A 21584-nucleotide genomic window follows, 5' to 3' on the forward strand; every position below is an offset into this window, starting at 1 on the left:
CCCTATGGCTCAGTTCTATGTGGATTCTACGTTTGTGAGTACCTAAGACTATAGCAGATTCAACAGCAACTGGCGGCAACTCAAGAAAGCATAAGGATGGTGGTGAAGGAAGAAGGTCAACCAAGACTTCAGATAAACAGTAGTAGACATATGTAAGTTTGTCATAGAGAGCGCGCATGAAGGGAATACGTTCTTCAACTGGGAAAGTGAGTTAGCGTGGGATCCGAAGTTCGATATGATCAGAAACTGGAGCACCAAGTTAATCTCAGATTACATTCGGCCGAACCTCTTTTTCGGTAAAAAATGATATGTATGAATGACCTTAGTTGCTGATGTACGAATGATTGATGTTTGTGAAACAATGATGAAGACATCACTAATGTAACAACTTAATGTGAGTTCGTCGAACGAGAATGAATGTAATATATGTTTGTCATCTATTTTCTGCTTTATTTGTGTTTTCATTAGCGAAATTATAAATTCAAATTTAAATTCTAATTTGAAAAGGCATTTGTTTAAATTTAAAAATCATTAACCGAGGCGGCCAAGTAATAAAAACCGCCTGGGTTAAAATCTTAACCGAGGCGGGCATCTTTATTCAACCGTCTCGGTTAAAATCTTAAGCGAGGCGGGCGCGTTACGACAACCACCTTGGTTAATATGTATTAACCGAGGCGGTTAGCTTATGATGCCCATCACGGTTAATCTATTAACCGAGGCGGTTGGCCAACCGCCTCGGTTAAGGCCACGATTAACCCTGGCCTTTGTGCCGAGGCGGTTGGCTTGACTGCCTCGGTTAAGCTAAAATGCCCGCCTCGGTTAAAATTCGTGTAGTAGCTTCAGAGACTCTATATACGCTCCCGTGATGTCCGGTTTAGAGATTTTCTCGGGACAAACCTTCATACCAGTTCTTGATTAAGGGTTGCCTCACGTTTCCAACATTTTACTAGTGTGGCCATGGACGATGCTCACGAACGGTTTGCAAGATGTCAAGGTAGTGATTTTTCATTCCCCTTGCGTCACCTGAAGGGTACCGAGGTAAAGACATCTCCTTGCTCTACCTCTCATCACCCCCCACGTGTACATCGAATCAATGAGAAAAACGGTCACCACTAGCTACTTGGCTTACTAGCCTCATTCTCGGCATGTGGTCTGTACGGGTGGTTACTCAAACCTACTATCCCATGCACGGTCCTTACTTACTCCACAAGCTACGTCACTTGAGATCCCATAATCACAGTGACCATACCCTTCACTTGAGTAGAGATTACCAAATTGATCATTTATTAATTATCTCAAGTTGAAGTTGGTCCTTAGACACATTGAGCAAATTGAGTCGAGTTGACACCCTTGCAAGTTTTAAGTGATTAATTATCCTGGTGTAGCTCCTACACGCGTGAGGGTGAGTTCTCTTCTCACACTTGACTTCTAACAAAACTAGCCACTAAGCAATTAAGCGACCCATACCCATTGGCTAAGTAAAGGCTATGGTTAATTTAAGTGAGTTGGTCTAGCTTAGTGAGTCAAGATTAAATAACTTATCAATTTTTTTTATGAAATGCAAACTCATAATGAATAAACATGTAAGCATCCGAAATAGGGGTAATAATAGTGTGGGTTGCCTGTCTAGTGGATGAGCAATGCTCTAATAGCTTGGAACATCACTTGATGTCGCTCTGATATCATGTACCTGAATCAACGTTTTAAATCGCGAGCTATCAATTTTAGCGTGAGGCTATCCTGGGCGCTATTGGCGCTATAGCGGCAGCTAAATGCAGTAGCATCAACTGACTGCTCATGCTATAGCACCGCTATTTGCACGCTATATCGCGCTATTTGTTTACAATTCTAGAAAACATAAAAATATGTCAATCACTCAATCCTCAATCACTCAATGTCTCAATCTGATAACTCATAACTCATAAGTCATAAGTGATAAGTGATAACTGATAACATCCACCATAATAATCATAAGAGCAAAGTAGCAGATAGCCAAATAGGCAACATAACCACATGAGGTTCATACATGCAAAGCCAAACAATCATAAAGGGATTAAACTTTAAAGTTTAAATGCATAAATCCATAAACTCATGAGTCAATTTGGCAATTTTGGGACATCCAGCAATAGCGGCTGGTTAGCGGCGCTATGGCGCTAAACGCACTTAGCGGCGCTTTAGCGCGCAATAGCGGCAATAGCGCGCATAGCGCAAAAATGAGCAATTGCGTCGCGCCAGTTCCTGTGGGCCGCTATAGCATCGAAATAGCACGCTATTTTTTTCGTGGACCTGAATGTATGCACATGTATGAGATGTCATGATCATGTATGCAAGGCATTATATAAAATAGAGAACATAGAAGAGATGGCATAAGATGAGAGAGGTTCAGTGTATAGCTCAACTCCTATGTGAGGGCAAGGTGGAATAAATATGATGCTTATGCTTGCTATGACATGTTTAGATATATGTATGATTAAGTATTAAAGACATGGTACTAGGTGTAACATGTTTGTGTAGTATAGCATTACTCTGTCGGCTAGCATTCACGAATGCTGCATCAATAGGGACGGACGGTCCATGCATGGTGACGGTCCGTCGACACCTTGCTGAAAGTTTCTAATAAGTGTTTGGCTTCACAGACGCTCTGTCCTTAACCTCGGATGGTCCGTCAGCTTAATTGACAGAACCCGAAGCTAAATAGTTTGGTTTATAAATTTTATAATTCAGAAGGACACTCCGTGGTGATTCACGGATGCTCCGTGGGTTCTAGGACTTAGGTGTTTAAGTGACTAAGTCTGTGTGGTGCTTACGGAACGTTCTGTCAAATGTGACGGATGCTCTGTCCTCAATTGGCTGCTCCCAGGTTTGAATTATAGCCATTATAATTCTATCGGACGCTCCATGGGAATTTACGTAGAGTCTGTCACTTGAGTCTATGATCTGAGTTTTCTAAGCGTGTGAATGAAATCATGGAACATTCCATCAGTCGTAAAATCATTAAGTTGTCTACCTAAGTGTTTTGGTTGTGCATTTGCATTGACGGTACCTTCCCTCAAAAGTGGCGGAGGGTCCGTGAGATGCTAGACAGTGCTAGATATTGCATCTTGAATTTGTGATCTTCATCTATAGGTCTTGCATGTTCAATCCATTGCTAGTGTGTGTTACTAAGGTGCTTGAAAGTCCACTAACGTGGTGCATGTGTTTAGAGTGCAAAGATGAAGCTATATATAACCTATTTCTCATTCTCCCCAAGATTAGGATATATAAAATGCCTAAATGAGATGACATGAAAACATATGCATTGATATGATGCACAAAACATGCCTCTTATGTAGCACATGTTCAAAGGAGGCTAACAAAATTGGTTTCATGAATTTTGAAGACCTAGAGAAGGACTTATATTTTAAAGAGCAAAAATGCATTATTTTAGTTCAAATTTAAAATATATTTCTGGCCTCGAAATCATAGTTAGATGGTAGAGAATATTTTGAGTAACTCAGCAAAACTTGTAGAGCTCGACCCCATCCATGGTGGTGGTGGCCATGGATGAGAGGTGAAGCTCCATGGGGGTGGGGTATAGAAATGGTGATGGAGGGGGGGAGATGACTTGGGGCATTCTCATCTAAGGATGAAAACGGTCGGAAACGGTCGAAAAACTCCTAAATTGTTTTCTACTTTTACATTTGAAATACGAAAACGAAAGCGAAAACGGTAAAACCGGACACGAAAACAAATGCAAACCAATTCGAGCGGATTTATGTCGAACACGGTCGATATACGAAAACTCAATACAAAATACCGACCCGTAGACCAAGTGCATGACTAAGTGCATACATGATCAAGTTCAAGTGCATATAATAATTAACAAGTGCATATTATAGAAACATGAACTCGAACTGAGTCAGAATAATTTTATTAATCTTTTTAGAATAGATGTAGTATTTTATTTTAAAGATTTATTCAGATTTTTCTTTTGAGTAACAAAGATTTATTCGGCTGATGCAAAAACTATCAAATGATTGACTTTGCAGGTGAGGGTTAAACCGATGAGCTTGATGGGCTATGGCCCAGGTGGGCTTTCGTGTAGATGCTGCTGATTTCCTAACATTTAGCACCATCTCGTGAGGTGAAGAGAGATGAGGCTGGGCGCCGTCTATAAGAGAGAGTAGCTGGCCACCAGTAGAAAGAACGCAGCTGCGTGGTGAACAACCTGTAATTGGGCTGTATGACCTGTGCAGTTGGCTAAATTCGGTTTAAACCGAATTTTCAATTCAGAATATTTCAAATTAAAAGTAGAAAAGTAGAAAACGGTCGAAAAATGTCTAAACCGTTTTCTACTTTTACATTTGAAATACGAAACATCTTAAATGCGAAAGCGAAAACGGTAAAGTCGGACAAGAAAATGTGGATTCGATCGGATTAAATATAGAAAACGATACGGTTCGGTTCGGGATATTTCCGTTCCGTTTTCATCCTTGTTCTCATCATGTCTGGACGACCTCCTACAACAGCAGTTCGGTTTGGGGTGGCTCGAAGGAGTAGATCACCTTGGGGCACCTCCATGGGCTTGGGGAAGAAAATGAAGTCTTGGGGGGGCCTTCTCCTCCCACTCCAGCGAGGCGACAACGTGGAGAAGCTTGACGGTGATGACCTCCAGCAGAGCTCTGGCGTGGGTGCTGTTCCAAGCTAGGATGAACCCGCCCCGGGGCGTTTGGCTGGAAAACCAGCAGTCCAGCTCCGGCTCCCATGGGCACAATGCTGGCGACCCAATACTTTTAACACCGATGATAAGCGCTATATCTCCTTCTACTACAACTCGACTACTTTTGTGGCATCGGTAGTTGTCATCTTGATGGTCCAGATTAAAGCCCTACTTACACGAAACGCACTGCATGCAGCCATGATATTCGACTTGTTCGGGCTTTTGGGTGCATACATTGCAGGTAGTAGCCGAAGCTTGAGAGCCTCTATCCATGTCATTGTCTCGGCTACTGCTTTCCTTGTCTATGTGACCGGGATCTATCTCCATGTCAAGGTGACATCTACTCCTAATACTCTGTAGGTTTTAGAGCATGCAAATCACAGCCCTATATACAGTGGCTAACCTAAAGATCAGAGGTAATGAAGAACAAACACAAGAACGCAGAGAACACAAGAACAAAGAAAAACAACTGTCAAAGGACAGTGCTATTTTCCACAGATAGTAGTGTTTACATCCACGATTACAAGGTAGTGTTCGACTCATTAAACACACTGAAGTCCAAGCTATTTATACCGGCAGCTTTAAGAGCAGCTTTTTTGGTGAAGCCGAGTTATTTTGAAAAAAAAACTGTTTGCTGGGCATTCCTTTTAAAGGAGTACATTCCTTTTAAGCTATACATTTTTATATCAAAAGTTTGCTGGTATGAGTGTTATTAGTACAAAACTGCTTTAAAATATCATTTGCAATGTAGCTTTGTTAATACTGCAAACTATAGGCATAGATAGTCTTAAGAACAATTCTTGTTAAGAGTAGAGGCATGTCATAGTTTACATCTTATGTCAGGTGATGCTAAGTTGTGGGTGTTTTAAGTTTAACTTTGATATTTAAAGATATTACCATGTTTCTTCTATATTTTCCTTCTTACTTACATAAAAACAATATGAAATTGACAACGTACAAAACTTCATGCAAAAATAATAAATTTAAGTATTAACCACATTGAATCCAGCTAGAGATGAGAGAGTTGACTAGGAAAAAAACTTGTTCTCTAAAATGAAGACCAAATAAAATGATCGTTACACGAATTCTATTTACTAGATGAAAACATTTTAGGGAAGCTAGTCAGATTTGATATTTTTTGGAGAAATTTTGTTTATTATTAGAATTTTGAAAAATATAAGTTGACTAAGAAAACTATGTGTAATTAAGATATACAATCTTTTCAATTTTTCCTTCTAAAATTTTTGTTAGATTTAAGTGTATTATTTATTTGATATATGTTATATATTTTTTTTGTAATTTCATGGTCATTTTTAAAATATTTTTTTGAGAAATATTATTTTTTATTAGATTTCAAAAATATAAGTTTACTATGAAAAACAGGTGTAAGATATACAATCTTTTCAATTTTTTACTTTCTAAAATTTTCATGCAATTTAAGTGTATTATTAATTTATGGTATATATTTGTTTGTAATTTAAATGTCATTTTTTACATCACATGCAATTCAAATGCGAAGTCATTCAATAAATATGGATGAAAAAATTTAAATATTGATAAAATATTATTTAAAATTTAGTAAATTTTCAGAAGAAGAATAGAGTCATTTGAAATTTGAATGGATGAGATATGAATTTTGGAATGGTTTGGCTTTACTTGGTTGTTCGTTTAATTCGGAACTGCAAAAGCGAATTGTGCAAATCGGTTGTGGGCTTTGTTAGAACGTAACGGGCTCATGGGCTACTAGTGTTTGGCTTGTTGGGTGGAGGCCAGGGAATGGAGGGAAAGAAGTTGGGCCGAGCAATCATCCAATGCGTTGTTCGCTTGGCTATGACTGAAAGTACCGTTGGCTAATTTGGTATAGAGGAATGCTATATGACACACATGTGTTTTGTTGTTTGTCGGCACACGAATTTTGTGTCCGTTGGATGGGCATCGTGTGCTTGTGCTTGGCACCGCCGTTTGTTTCTATGTGTTGTGGGTCCCAATTATCAGTGCAACTGTTTGAGTTTCTTTGGGACTCGCGCCCGAATGTGGGGCGTCTGTTCCCCCTTTTCCTCATTTTCATTTCCTCTCGTCTTCCTCGTGTTCTCCTCGACGGCGACTGGCGATTTCTCTAGGGTTTGGCTCATAGGCGCCGTCCCAACGACCTATGGCGGTGCCGCCGCCTCGCCGTGCTTGATATCAGCGGCAACGAGCTCACGGGCCCCATCCCGCCGGCGCTCGAGACCCTGGCGCTCAACTCCAACCAGCTCTCCGAGCCCATCCCGCCAGAGCTCGCGTCGCTCGCGCCCACACTCAGGGACTTGCTCCTCTTCGACAACCGCCTCTCGGGCGAGCTCCCGCTGTCTCTTGGCGACCTACGCCTACACGAGTCGCTGCGCTCCGGGGGCAACCACGACCTCGCGGGCATGATACTGGACTCCTTCTCCAGGCTGTCCAGCCTCGTCGCGCTCGGTTGGTTTTGCTCCAGTGCGTATGTGGTCTCTGTGTCGTCGTGTTCTGCGGATGCGCCTTCCTCATTCTGGATTTTGTCGTCATTGTTTTCATTCTAGTCGGATGGGTGCTCTCTGCCTCCATGTTCTGCGTATGTTGATATGCGGTAATGAGATCTGGTTCATAGGTCTGTTTGTCGATTGAGTGATGCACGTATGGTTGATTAAGTGTTGCCTTGGCTGTGTGCAGAACGTTGTGCTGGGAGTGGGCGGGCAGGCCAAGCTGCGGCACCCTGGTCAGGTTTCCACTGCCGTGGGCTGATGGCTGCCGTGTCCATGCTTTTTTAGCTTGATTTAGTAATGTTTTTGTTTGTTCATTTTTTATTTGCTAGATGGTTTGGAAAAGGCCTGGTGGTGTAGTTGATTTATCTAGCTCTAGTGATTCTGAAAATGATGATTTTAAAGATGTCCATTCTCAGCTTCCTTTTGTTCTCAGCTTCCTTGCTTAATTTCTGCTCTAGATGTGTGATTGTTTTTAACTCCTGTTATATAAATTGTAGTTTTGTACATGTACTATTTGATATCAGCCTGTGTTGGTAGCATGGAGGTATGCTTCGACTATTGAGTGTCATGTACTTGTGGCATGGTGCCATGATCCCTGTGTTTGTATTTTTCTTTGTAAAATTGGATGTTTCTGATAGCTTTATCTTGCTTTTGACTGACAGGTTTGTCTATCAAGGTTGTTATCTGTGTTTTGAGGAAAAGATGGACCCAAGTTTGTTGATGGTGTCAATTAGTGCAAGTACACCTCTGAATTCTCTGGTGCATGCATCTGCATACACTGGTTCCCTAGGCTGACCCTAAGTTGTTGGATGCTTTCTTGTGTATGTATTTTTAGGACTCTGCATTTATCAGTTTGTGGTCTCAGTTCCATCTACCTTTGTCTTTTTACTATTTTTACATTGATTTCCTCATTGTCATTTTGTTGACAGAGTCATGTAATTTTGGGACAACACATCTTCTATCAGTTGGTGTTGGATGCTCGCAATTTTATGGAGTGTCACTATGTGTAAGTTTAATTGACATCATTTCTATTACACAGAACCTATAGAGCACTTGGTTGTTTTGGGAGCGATTTTTTGTGGTTGAGTCAAGAATGCATTGTCTGATATGTTTTGGTTGCTTTTTGCCTGAGTTGCAGGGCCTACTTTCAGTGTTACTGTTCTAAATTTGGAATTGCGCCTGGTTTCTGTGGTTGTTTTATTAGTGCATTATCTTCTCCCCTGTGATGCTTTACATTGGTCAGAGGTCATTTCATCAGGGTGCAAGGTTTGTTCCTTTTGCTTCCTTGTAATTTTCGTTGTTTAGGTTTGTTCATGTGTTCTTCCTCATTTTAGAGGTTAGGGTTCTGGTTTATTTGAATGATTTGTTCTCTAATGTATATTTGTTCTGAAGCAATCTCATGGTTTTGGTGGCAATAGCGTGGTAAGACTTTTCCATCCTATCATATTCCTTTCAATAAACTTTTCCAACCCACCTTCTACTCATGTTTCATATCATAAATTACAAATCAATTAATGTTCCTGTAGGTAGTAACTTTGAAACCACTTCTGAGACTTCCCCTCCTTTTGTTTTCTTGCAATGCACTTCATCAACTAGATATGTTAGTTTGAAGAAGTTTTAGAACATGCACCAAAGCTTGTCTGGTATCTTGTCATGGAATACGCACTTGGGTAATGAGAAAACAAAAGTGAAGAGCACCATCCTACTCGTTTCCCTCACATATCTCCGTACCTTCTTGTGGTAGTGCTAGCGAGCAGATGATGAAAGATCGAAAGTGACATCCCTCCAGCCGATAGTCTTTGTTATTGCAGTTCCTTTTACCCTAGGCCATGTTCCAACTTGATCTTTCATGCATGTGTTTGTTGCCACTGCTTGGTTCTGGCAGTTAAGGCCTGAGTGACATCATGACAATTTCAGCTATCTGGCTATCTGCCTAGAGTTGGTGTTTTGTTTCATGGCACCCAAGCAATCTAGATAATTAATGCTGATTTGTGCTTTGTATACAAAACTTAGATGAATTTGATAGTACTCCGATTCCCAACTTTAAAGCTGACTGTGGTGTGTATATTCCTGCAGTTTTCTCGCCAAGAACCTGGGGTTACCCATGTCTTAGTTACAGGAGGAGCTGGTTATATTGGTTCACATGCCGCTTTAAGGCTCTTAAAGGATAACTATCGAGTTACCATTGTGGTAATCAAGTTTTTCTTTGTACTAAATGTGTGAACTAATTGTTATTTAAGCGTTCTGCTGATGCACAGTTTGGTTCATCTTGTAGGATAATCTATCTAGAGGAAACATGGGAGCAATAAAGGTTCTGCAGGGCTTATTTCCACAGCCTGGGAGACTACAATTCATCTTTGCTGATCTGGGGGACCAGAAATCTATATCCTCATTTATGCTTCTAAAGCTGCTTTGCTTGTGCCTTTTCTGCTTATGGAGAGTTACATCCAAAGTCTTCTTTTCACTTAACTGGCTCCCAGCTCAACAAGATATTTGCTAAAAATGCATTTGATGCTGTGATGCACTTTGCAGCTGTTGCTTATGTGGGAGAGAGCACATTGGAACACCTTAGGTAAGTCTGTTGTTGTTACCTTGACACTTATATTGATATCGAGGATCATCTTATTCTATTCTGCATAAAATGTGGGGATCATCCAGGTTTTTACACCTTTATGCATTCTCATATAGAATGGCCTGAACATCCATGGCCACTTGGCCAGGGAAAACAGCATTAAGTATACTACCATGTGCTGGCCTTCCTGTTGATTTTTTACTTAGCTCTAATGGCACCTCTCTTTCTCTCTGACTAAACAATGTATTAAAACAAATTATTTTGTCTTAATTGGTGGAACACTGTAATGTTAGTGCCGTGATCATGGACTTACTCCTATCAATATCTTACCACAGATCTTATTTAATCCTCATTTTTTGATGTTTGAATTCCAATTTTTTTCAGAGTTGTAGCAGTTGAACCCCTTGTGATAGTGAACTTTTAAGATCTCAAATAGTGCTGTTAGGTTTTTTGTGCTAAATGGATGCAGTTATATAATTTTTTTTATTGCACATTTATTAGTAGTAAATTGCACACTTCAACTACTGCAATTATGGTGTGTAACATGTGCAATATCTGGTCTTTATAAATAACTTTGTCACTATTTTAGTTAACTTAGAGCATGCAATTGTTCTTGCTTTAGGGCATCGATATTCTTCTGGATGGGCTATTTGGGACTAGAAATGGGTCTTTTCTTTCAGTGTAAGCACTAGACAGTACATTTTTAAGGAGTGCATCTCATTTCTATTTTAATACAAGTCTTCTCTTTAAGGAATAGATCTAATTCGGCTTGAGAATTAGCGTGTGTTTGTGTCTTTAGAATGCATTTGTGAAGCTGGTAGGGTAAAAACTTTGTCCTTTCATAGTAAAAAATTGTCTCTTGTGATTTGTGCTATCACTTCATGAACTTTGTTAATTCTGATTTGTGCCAATACATATCTCATTTTTATCCTTGTCCTCGCACATCAATATAATACAAACCCCAGAAGCACCATTTTCCACCTGTAGCTTGTTTTATTAGGTGGTTTTCTGTCAATGACACTGCTACAGGAGCACTTATGTCTTATGCCAGTTGTACTTTAGTGATACCAAAGAATTATTTCTGATCAGACAACTTAAAGATTCAGTAAACCAAACAATTTAAAGATTCAGTTACATAATTGCAGTTTGCTATAATGTAGATTGCAAGTATCAGGTACTGCAATTTTAGTTCTAAGCATATGCAATATGCTGTTGTTGAACCGTTAGCCTCGTTGTTACTAAATTGTTACTTGTGATTTGTGCTAGAGCTAGTATATTTGTTACTAAATTGCATTTTATATTTGTCATGATTTTGTGGTTGTGTCCTAGTTTGTCATCTATCTTTGTTAATACTGATAAACAAGTCATCCTTGCTAGCTTTACCAGTGTTGTGCATGTCTGCTTCATTTCCCAGTAGCAGTAGGTGCTGATGATGAATGTAGCTTTGGTTTCACTGACTCACTAGGTTCTCAGGACCACACTGCATCTTTCCTGTGAACCCTATTTGCTTTAGAAAACTGACAGTAAGCGAAAGGTATCTATTTGTCTTCCTTGATTTTTTAGGTTAACACCAGCGGATAGTTTATTGGTCTGGCTAAGATGGTGGGTCGAGTTGATTTTAACAAGACAGTTGAATACTTGCAGCAGGACAAATGGACTGGTTGGTTTCCTGTCAAGTGGCACATTATGAAGGACATTCCTAACAGCTTGTTGAAGCACATCATTCTTGAGTATAATGAAAACAAACCAGTTACTAACAGCAGACACACGCAAGAGGTGAGTTAAGTTGCTTTCAGTTTTTCTCTTGTTTTGTCAGTTTCTCCACTGATTATTGATGGTTTCACATTGTAGTAGAAATTCTTGATATGCATGAATCAAGAAGTCAGTACTCTCTTAAGATAAATGGAAAATTGCTATGTCTAACTCTTTTAATGTTGCGGTAGCTAAGTTTTCCCATATTTTTTCATGGTGTCTCCAGGTTATCTATCTAACTCTTTTAATTGTTATCTGTGATTTGTGCCAACACATTTCATTTCTGTTTATTGTGGTTTGTGATTTGTGCCAGCACAGACATTGTCCTTGTCTTTCCATAGAAAAAAATTGTTATTTGTGATTTGTGCCAACACATTTCATTTCTGTTAATTATGATTTGTGATTTGTGCTAGCGCGGTCAGCATTTTTTGTCCATGTCCTTTCATAGAAAAAATTGTTATTTGTGATTTGTGCCAACATATTTCATTTCTGTTTATTGTGATTTGTTCCTGATGCCGTAGTGAATTCATCATGCAGGCAGCGTCTTGAGGCAGTTCTGCTAGGACTAGTAAAAGAAGGTGAGGAACAACTGCAATAATGTGGTGGTTTGGTTGTCTTTGTTTTGGTTCACAATTTTGTTGTTCTGAATCACTCAGTCTGCTAAACATGTAGGCAGTGTCTTGAGGCACAAAGTGCAGTTCACCTGGAGTAACCAAGAGGATAATGCCGAGGTATGTATGTCCAACCCTGAATTTTGTGAACTTGCTGCTGTTTTTGTTACTCCAAACCAGCTATGTAAATTCATCACTCTTTTTATGTACACATTCTGTGTTGTTTAATTGTACTGTGAGCAGGCTCAACATTCATGAGCTGGATTCTATATTTATATACATATACAGTATAATTGCATTAACAACATGTAGTATTTGCACTATTTGAAACATGCAATTTTCATGTTCTTGTTTTGTAATTTTTGAAGATCATAATCATTGTGCATTTTTTCACCGAGAACATCTCATTATGTGTGAGTAAATATTTTGCTTCGTAGTAATTTCATCGATATAATGCATTACACTTAATTATTTTTTCATGTTCTTTGGATGCTATGCTGGAAAGATGGTGTCATTTGTGTACATTCCAATTTATGTTTACTTGTCTTTTTTTATTTTACCTTTTTGTAGGAGCATCCAAATATTGTTGTCCAGCTTGTCGACCTCATTGGTATCACATCAATAATGCAGGTAAGTAGTTATTGAACTCATTCCCCATCTAGTTTGGTGACTGCCTTTGGTTGGTGTTGGTCATCAAATTGATTGTAAAACAGGTGTTGATGAGACTGATTGGCGCTGATGAAACCATATACTTGAATTTCGTGGATACATTGCATTGGTTAGAGAACACAGATGTACTGGAAATGATTGTGGATAAATTTAGCCCATCAGTAAGTACACTTGATCACTCAGTAACATAGTGCTATACGACATTTGTTGGGCACTAAACCATGTCATTATTAAGCTTTGGTGTGTGTAGAGTGTGTGGGTGTTTGGGTTCTTGTCCTGTATTTTCTTCTTAATAATAATGAACCGTAGCTCTCCTACGTTTTCGCGAAAAAAATGTCATTATTATGCTGTACTTGCAGTGGTTATGGAGGTTGGTTTGTTGTCTCAGTAGAATTCATATGTTTTTTTGGATATATTTCTAGTAAAGGGCTCATATATCTATGTTGCCTTGATCAAACAGGACTCTCCTGAAGTGCATGCAAATGCTGCTGAAATCCTTTCCGCCGTAACTCGATGCGCCCCTCCTGCTCTTGCTGCAAAAATATGCAGCCCAAGGTTTGTCCTTTTCATTTAATTTTTTTGCGATTAGAAAATGCAACTTTTGTGCATCATATCGCTTCCTTTGTCAGCTATTATTATGTTCATTTTTCTTTGCTTGTTCCTGGTATCAGTTTTGTTGGTAGGTTGTTTTGTCACGCTCTTGAAGAGTCAAGACCAAAATCTGTTCTGGTTCATTCATTGTCAGTGTGTATATCTTTGTTGGACCCCAAAAGACTAGCATCAGCCTCATACCAAGCATTTAGAGGCAACTTAACTCACGGGACGCTGATCACAGCCAGTCCAGAAACAGTTGATGGTATGCTGGAGAGTTTAGGTGAGTGCTCTGTGCTTGATTCTTTCTACTTAATGCTACTTGTATTGTTTATATGCTTTTCACTTGTTACACCCTTGCTTTCTATCACACACATTCTCCTTGTCATGCGCACACCTGGCATGTTTAATGAAAATATGAAATGCTTGATTGCCTTTCTGAGGACTTACCAGTATACCTGTAATCACATCTTAGGTGACTTGCTGAAGTTACTGGACATTACTTCTTCTGAAAATGTTTTGCCCACAACTTATGGATGTTTGCGTCCTCCTCTTGGAAAACACCGTTTGAAGGTATGCTCAGACGCTGTGGATCTCTTGTTTTTAGTTTGAGCATATATGATTAGTTTTCATTTGCTTAAGACATTTTTCCTCCTGAATAAATTATTCTTAACCTTCCAGTTATTTGATGGAAGCATTAATGCTGCCTAGGGATTTTTAGACTTTACTGTTATTTAATACCATGCATGAGGATATATGATGGGGTAATTTCTGAGAGAGATATGCTTTCAATCTGAGTTTGATGGCCTCAACTGCTGTCCACCTTGCATAACTCTGCAGTTAGGCCAGGCTCAGAAGGTCCAATTAATCGTTTCCTTCATTCAACGTGTCTCTTCAGAGCCCTTTCCTGTCTATTTTGTTTTAATAAATTATACTTTTGTTTCTTTCAGATTGTAGAGTTCATCTCTATTTTGCTAACAATTGGTAGCGAAATTGCTGAGAAGGAGCTAATAAACCAATCAGTGATAAAGCATTGCATTGATTTATTTTTTCTGTAAGTGGGCTACTGTATGTTTTATTCCTTAACGGTCACTGTTAATGGCAAATCCTCATACATTGCTTGGTGCTGCAGGTACCCTTATAATAACTTTTTGCATCATCATGTTGAGAACATTATTGTTTCTTGCCTTGAGGTTAAAAGAAATCAATTGACTGACCATATCCTTAATGACTGCGGCCTTGTCAGTAAAGTCCTTGCCGCTGAAAAAGGTCCATCTCTGCCAGTGGAGTCTAATGGGGTAAATCTATTTCTTGATACTTGTCATCTTGTTTTTTTCTTTGCTGGGCTATGTCGCCAGTATTTTGATTGTGCCTTGTGTTTGTAGCCAACATTACCATCAGAAGGGAAAGAACCTCCAAGAATTGGGAATATTGGACACATAACTCGAATAGCGAATAAGCTCATTCAATTGGGAAATAGTAACAGCATGATACATAGTCACTTGTAGGTATTTCCAATTTCTGTTTCATCTTTGGCCAACAATTTGGAACTATTGTGTCATACTCATTTTCATTTATAAACTTGTGTTTATAGGAGAACAACGAGTGGGCTGTATGGCAAACAGATGTCCTGGTCAAACGCAATGATGTGGAGAACGTTTACCATTGGGCATATGGGTATGTTTTTTCCCATCCTGGTCTTTCTTATTCTTGTGTACACTGCTGAAACACTTGTGATTTCTCTGTGGTAACTTGTATATTTCTTCCTGACCGTTGTCTAATGTTTTATGCCGCAGCCGTCCAACTTCTCTACATGATCATGGGAGGGATAGCGATGATGACGACTTCCGAGACAGAGACTATGATGTGGCAGCACTTGCTAATAATCTGAGTCAGGCATTTCGATATGGGATATACAGCAATGATGACATTGAAGAGGTGATTTTCGTCAGCTTTTTTCGCAAGATTTTATTGAGTTTTGAACATCATGTTCTTTTGTAGCATGCTATAATTTTGTAGAGTGGTCTTTAGAAAAAAAAAGTTGTGTTCAATTTCTGAATCTGTTATAATATCTTCACTGTTGCTGTTTTACAACTAAACATTTCAACCATGTAAAAATAAAACCTTGGGATTCTCCCAGATAACTGTAATATACTAATATTACCTTCATTGCTAACATTATAACGCATTTCATGTTTGATTATTGCAGGCACAAGGATCCCACGAACGAGATGATGGTTTCCGCTAGCCAACAGTATTTTCCTCTCACAACAAATCAGCACCAGCCAGCCCAAACCAGTCTAGAAATCAACCAGCGAACAGGCCGGATGAGGTATGCTTACAGTACTACTTATGTAAATATTTCTATTGTTTTACTTCAATACAGTCAATGTAAGATTGGTAAATGGTCAATACTTTTGATTTGATAATTAAAAACATATTGTATCATGCTATAACAAACATGGATTATCTATGAGCTTATTCCTGTCCATGTATTTCAGGATGTCTACTTTGATGATGAGTCAACTGAAGTAGTAATATCTTCATTGCGTTTGGGGGATGATCAGGACAGGTAATTAATATTTTTCAGTGACCTAAATCTTACAAGAAGTAAGATGGCTTATAGTGTGCGCATTCTGCAGCAATTCCCTCTTCACGAATTCAAACTGGTTTACGTTTGATGGTGATAGAGGAATCAATGATCGCCTAGCTGCCTCTGTTCCTTCATCCCCCAATTCTGAAGAGATTTCCTTGAACGCGGAGGAAACTGATGAAGTGCTAACTGGTGGAACCACTGGCACCGAGTCACTGCTGGAAAGTGCATCCCTTGAAAATGGTCCTGTTGAGGAGGCCAAGGAACTAGCAGAAGTTGCTAACGACAGTGATGCTACCACGGTCAGTGAGAAAATTTTGTGTACAGAAGAGGATCGTGCATCCCGTGAGCCTGAAACCTCTGAGCGGCCTGTGGATGCTCAAGAGGGCCAGACTGGAGGTGCGGCTGAAGCGTCAAACAGAGGGAGCAGCGAATGAACCTTGCAGCTCTTAAAAAACGTGTGCTACCTTATGCTAAAACACATGGTTTCTTCTCTCTTGGAAATCATATGTTATGCAAGCAACCAACAACCATGTGCTAGCTTATGCTAAAACACATGGTTTTTCCTCTGTTACAAATTGTGTGTTTTGTAGCTAGCAAACAACCATGTGCTACCTTTTGTTGAAACACATTGTCGTTGAGGAGACAGACTCGAGGCCTTCGTTACTTTGTCGTGCCGTACATAGGAGACCACCGGCCACGGGTGCTGCCAGTGCGTACCGGGGCGGCACAGTGTCGACAAAATATGGTCGGCAGTCTACCTAGGGGTATGCCCAAGGTAGTAGATTATCGGCAGACAGATGCGCAAGCCCCAAACAAGACGGTGACGCAAGACAGACACGAGGTTTTATCCAGGTTCGGCCGCCAATAAGGCGTAATACCTACGTCCTGCGTCTGATTTGTATTGCTGTATGTCAATGAGAGATGTTTTTTAGAGGGGTCCCCTGCCCGCCTTATATAGTCCGGGGGGCAGGGTTACAGATCTGGAAACTAATCCTAGTCAGTTACAATTGCCATATGTGGCCGGACAAGGATTCCTATTCTAACCGACCAGGATCCTGCTTGGTCGCCAAATCCTCCTTGATTCCTTGTGCGGGACTCCGATCAGGTGGACCGAGCCGCACGTCGTTTTTCGGGTGGACTGAACCCATCGATCCGGGCCAGCCCAAGCTTAGCCGTAAGGGTATAGGGGTTAATACCCCCACAGCTAGTCCCCGAGCATCATGTATTATGCTGCGACACGCCATTTTCACCTTCTCCGACAAGCGAGGCTTGGAACCTTGACGCCTCCGACCACCGTCATCACCGGAGAAGTAGGTTGTCCGAAGAATGTATGGTGCTCTTATAAAAAAAGAAAAGATTTCTGTCCTGAGAAGTGTGCCCACTTGTATTTCTGAAAAGAAATGTAAGTGGTCTTGAAGCATAGCGTCCTTGAACATCAGAAGCGTAGGGGTCGAAAAAAACAAACACATTCACCGCAAGGTGAAGTGTGCCCACTTAGTCCCCGAGCCTGGTAGGAGGTGACGTAGGCACGTGGTGCCAGGGTCTAAAAAGAATTCATAGTTTAGTTGAAAACCGAGTTGCCATACAGGCAAACATGATGCACCGGCAGGTGCATCGTACCGACGTAGTCCCCGAGCTTGCTGGAAGACAAAGCCTGAGCCTTGTAGCAAGGTCTAAAGAAATGTCTCTTAACTGTACGTGAGTACAAATCACATGTAGTCAAGGAGAACCATTATTCAAGCAGTGGTCGGGGCAGTCCCCGAGCATATTAATAATCCTTTTAATCATTCAAAGCTCGAGGGCCGATTTAAACAAACACATTCACCACAAGGTGAAGTGTGCCCACTTAGTCCCCGAGCCTGGTAGTAGGTGACGTAGGCACGTGGTGCCAGGGTCTAAAAAAGAAACTCCGCTGAAGTTAAGAATCCAATTACCGTACATGCCAAACAAGATACACCGGCAGGTGCGTCGTACCTACGTAGTCACCGAGCTTGCTGGAAGGCAAAGCATGAGCCTGTAGCAAAGTCCAAAATAAATGTCTCTCAACTGTATGTGAGTACAAATCACATGTAGCCGAGGAGAGCAAAACTCCAAGAAGTGGTCGGGAGAGTCCCCGAGCACAGCAATTGTCATAGCAGCTCCTGAATATGGTAATAGTCGGAGCAGCCCCCGGGCACAACCGTGGTCGGAGCAGTCCCCGAGCACAAAAGTGATCCGGACAGTGCCCGAGCACGGTAGTGGTCTGGGCAGTACCCGAGCACAATCAGAGCAAATCCACGATCGTGTGCGCTGCTTGTACTATTATTTGGTGTATTTATTTTTCTCTACTCTCTGCCAAGTCCAGTCTGACCAGTCTGACACGTCTGGTCAAAAAAGTAAATAGGTATAGTACGTCATTCTGTCTTCTTATTCTTATTTTTTATTTTTTTTGGCAAACAGTCGGTTGACACCTGTATTGAGGTGTGTCAGTGTGGGCCCTCTTACACCATCAACGAAGAGGCGCGTACACTGTTAACGAAGGAGCGCGTTTATTGGCGCAGATTTCGAGGTTGTGTGAACAACCGTCTGCGGCGCGTGCGCACGACTCCCAATATTCTCGGGCGAACGAAACGACGGTGCCCTTTTGCTTTATATAATGTAGGTCTGGTAAGTTACCCTCACCATTCCCCATTGTCATCCGCCGCCGCAACCTTCTTCTTCCTCCTGCCAAACCCTATTCCCCAAAAATCATCACCAATCCCCTCGGTCTCCCGCATCCACCCACTTAGTAAGGACGAACTAATGGCGAAGAGAGACGCCCAGAAGAAAGGCGGGGTCATGGCGAAGGAATGGTGGAAGTCGCGGAGCAACGAGCAAACCATCGAGGACCTCGTCGCCATGGGAGTGCTCCACAACAAGGCACTTGCGGGATGGCGTGCACCCGAAGGAGAAAGCTTCCCCGATCCACAACCAGGTGAAATTGTGGTCTTTGAAGATTTTTTCAAACGGGGTTTTGGGATTCTAGTGCACCCTTTCCTTCAGGGGCTCTGCTTGTACTACGAGATTGGGATTTGCAATCTGCATCCCAACTCGATTCTTCTCGTCTCTACCTTCATCCATCTCTGCGAGGCGTATGGTGGCTTCCAGCCCCATTTCGACCTCTTTCGCCACCTGTTTTGCCTTCGGAAAAAGGGAAGCGGTGGCTCGAAGATCGCCGGAGGCGTCTACCTGAACCTGCGGGACGGCATGAAGGCTCAATACCTGCACTGCCCCTGGAACACCTCATTGGACGAGTGGTACAAGAAGTGGTTCTACATCCGTGAAGAGCCGAACACCATCACTCTGTGCGATGTGGGACTGATTCCAGAGAAGAAAAGCAGCTGGTCGGAGAAACCCGACAACTTGGAGCAGATCGCCGAACTACTCGGGTTGATTCCGTGGGGAAGGCTTGACGGCCCGAGCGTTGTCGGCAACTTCATCAGCCGTAGAATTCAGCCGTGCCAGAAAAGGATTCACCCCGGCTTCGAGTACCAAGGAGGCGCTGATCCGACGAGGACAAGAAAGGAGCCGCTCGACAAGCTGGAGATCAAGGCCAGGATTGGAGAGCTATTCAACCTGGCCGATCCCAATTATGTTGCACTGAACGCCATTGAACACGCCTTCAAGCTGGCTCGCCCTCCCCCAAAGGTAAATGACGCCTCCTTTTAACTGTAAAGTCATGTTGCATCAAGAAAATAACTGTCTTTTCCTTCATTTTGCGTCTCAGTATAATGGCCGTGACCGGGCAGGAGTGTTTGTGTCGCCTCCCCCCGGTGTAGAGTGGCCGCAAGTTACTGGACCAACCGCCCAGACCAGCGCCAGGACCGACGGCGTTCACTGGGCGGTACTCGAGACCGTTGAGGACGCCTCGACCAGAGCCGCCGGCAAGCGTCCGGCTGCCAGCAAACGACGCCAAGCCATCATCTCCCAGTCGGACGACGAAGCAGAGGATGCGGACATCTTCCGGCTCGTCTCCTGAAAGAGGAGAAGGCAGGTGGGGCCGTCGGAGCAGGGTGGCTCCTCTGTGCCAGCAGTGGTCACAGCACCGACCACGGCAACACAGAGCACAGACGAAGGGAACATGCCGCATCATCCTCCGACGCCCGTACCGGAGGTTGAACAAGTCCCGGTGGAAACTGCCGAGCAAGCAGAGCAGGGGCGGTCGAGGCGACGTTCCTTCGCCACATCCTTCCGCAAGTCAAAACTGTAAGTATATATATTTTTGATGTAAGCTTTTCATTTTGCATTGGATGCTATTGTCTTATGAATTTGTCTCTGAATGTATTAGATCGGCGTCCACCGAAGGCCCCGACCAGCTAGCTGGGTGCGGAACGTCCTCTCCAAAAACGGCGGGACAAACTGCTCAGCAACAAGCCGTGGAGGAGCCCATGGCAGGGACTCTGCCTGGGCCTCAGCAGGCGTACGACCAGACGCCAGTCCCCGAGCAGAATACAAGTGCTCCGAGCACAAACCCTGATGAGGCGGATACCACAGCACCACAAGAGCTGGATCTAGCCGAGGGGCAGCAGCCAGAAGTTGCCCAGAACAAGGGTGCCGACGTGACGGCTCGTGGGAAAGCCCTGGTGGTCGTGGAGTCTGCGAACTCCGGACCACTGCCGCCTCCCGAACAGGAGGCTGAAGAGGATGAAGTGGAAGAAGTCCTGGGCCGTCCCCAAGATAGACGACAACATGTATATGTGTCGCGCTATCGGAACGACGAATGGGTCATGCACGAGGAGATCCCAGAGGCCGAGGAAACCTTAAGAGTTGAGCGAGCGGCCAAACGCCTGGTGACTGAAGTCCAGGTATATTTGGCTTTAGTCCTTAAACCTGTTGTGTAGTCAAGCTGTCTGACGTAGCTTGTCTGTATGCAGGACGTGATGAAAACTGCGAGGTACCGAAAAAGGTGCTTCGACCAGATAGAAGTAGTCATGAAGACCAATAAGGAGCTGACGGCTAAAGTGGAACGCCTACGGCACCGACTTGAAGCCACCAACCAGGAGAGGACAAACCAAGAAGCACAGAACCAAAACCTGGTCGGCCAGCTCAAAAACAAAGAGCAGGAGAAAACATGTAAGTGTTCACCGTATCATAGCAAGTGCTGGACTTGTGTTTTTTTTTTTGTTCTTGACAGTAATAGCTGTAATGCAGGTTTAGAAGCTGAAGTGACCCGCCTCCAGGGGGAGAACAGCCGCGTGCTTGCAGAATGTGGTCGCCTGAAGGAGGACAACGAGAAATTGGCACGCCGCCAGTCAGAACTCCAAGACCACACTAACAGAATGAAGGACGACCTGAAAAGTAAGCACTCCAGACCGCCTTGCTCATTCAACTGCCCACATTGCCTTGTCGTGTCATCACGTTTGATGTCTTGTAATGTTTTCAGTTTTGAAAGTCAATGCCAAGAGACACCTTGAGGCCGTGATCAAGGAGCGTGACGACTGGAAAGCACAATGCCTTAAGGCCGTCGAGGAGCGGGACACGTGGAGCAAGCGGTGCCAAGAAATGGCAACTGGCATTGTGCCCGTCCTCGACCTCATCGACCCGGCGCTCACAGAGGAAGAGCTAAGGACGCCTCAGC

The 21584-nt window shown here is 42.5% G+C and overlaps 1 long non-coding RNA gene and 1 pseudogene across 1 annotated transcript; both read left to right on the plus strand.

Moving 5' to 3' along the window:
- The first annotated feature begins 8571 nt into the window (after positions 1-8571).
- LOC136499122 (uncharacterized) lies at positions 8572-9593 on the plus strand. The gene is made up of 3 exons (XR_010769910.1): positions 8572-8619; positions 9274-9387; positions 9473-9593. It is a non-coding gene; the product is annotated as an uncharacterized lncRNA (long non-coding RNA).
- Positions 9594-12052: 2459 nt separating this feature from the next.
- Positions 12053-16438, plus strand: LOC136499600 (uncharacterized; annotated as a pseudogene).
- The last annotated feature ends 5146 nt before the right edge of the window (positions 16439-21584 follow it).

Source organism: Miscanthus floridulus, chromosome 13, assembly GCF_019320115.1.
Source record: "Miscanthus floridulus cultivar M001 chromosome 13, ASM1932011v1, whole genome shotgun sequence".
NCBI classification, from domain to species: Eukaryota; Viridiplantae; Streptophyta; class Magnoliopsida; order Poales; family Poaceae; genus Miscanthus; species Miscanthus floridulus.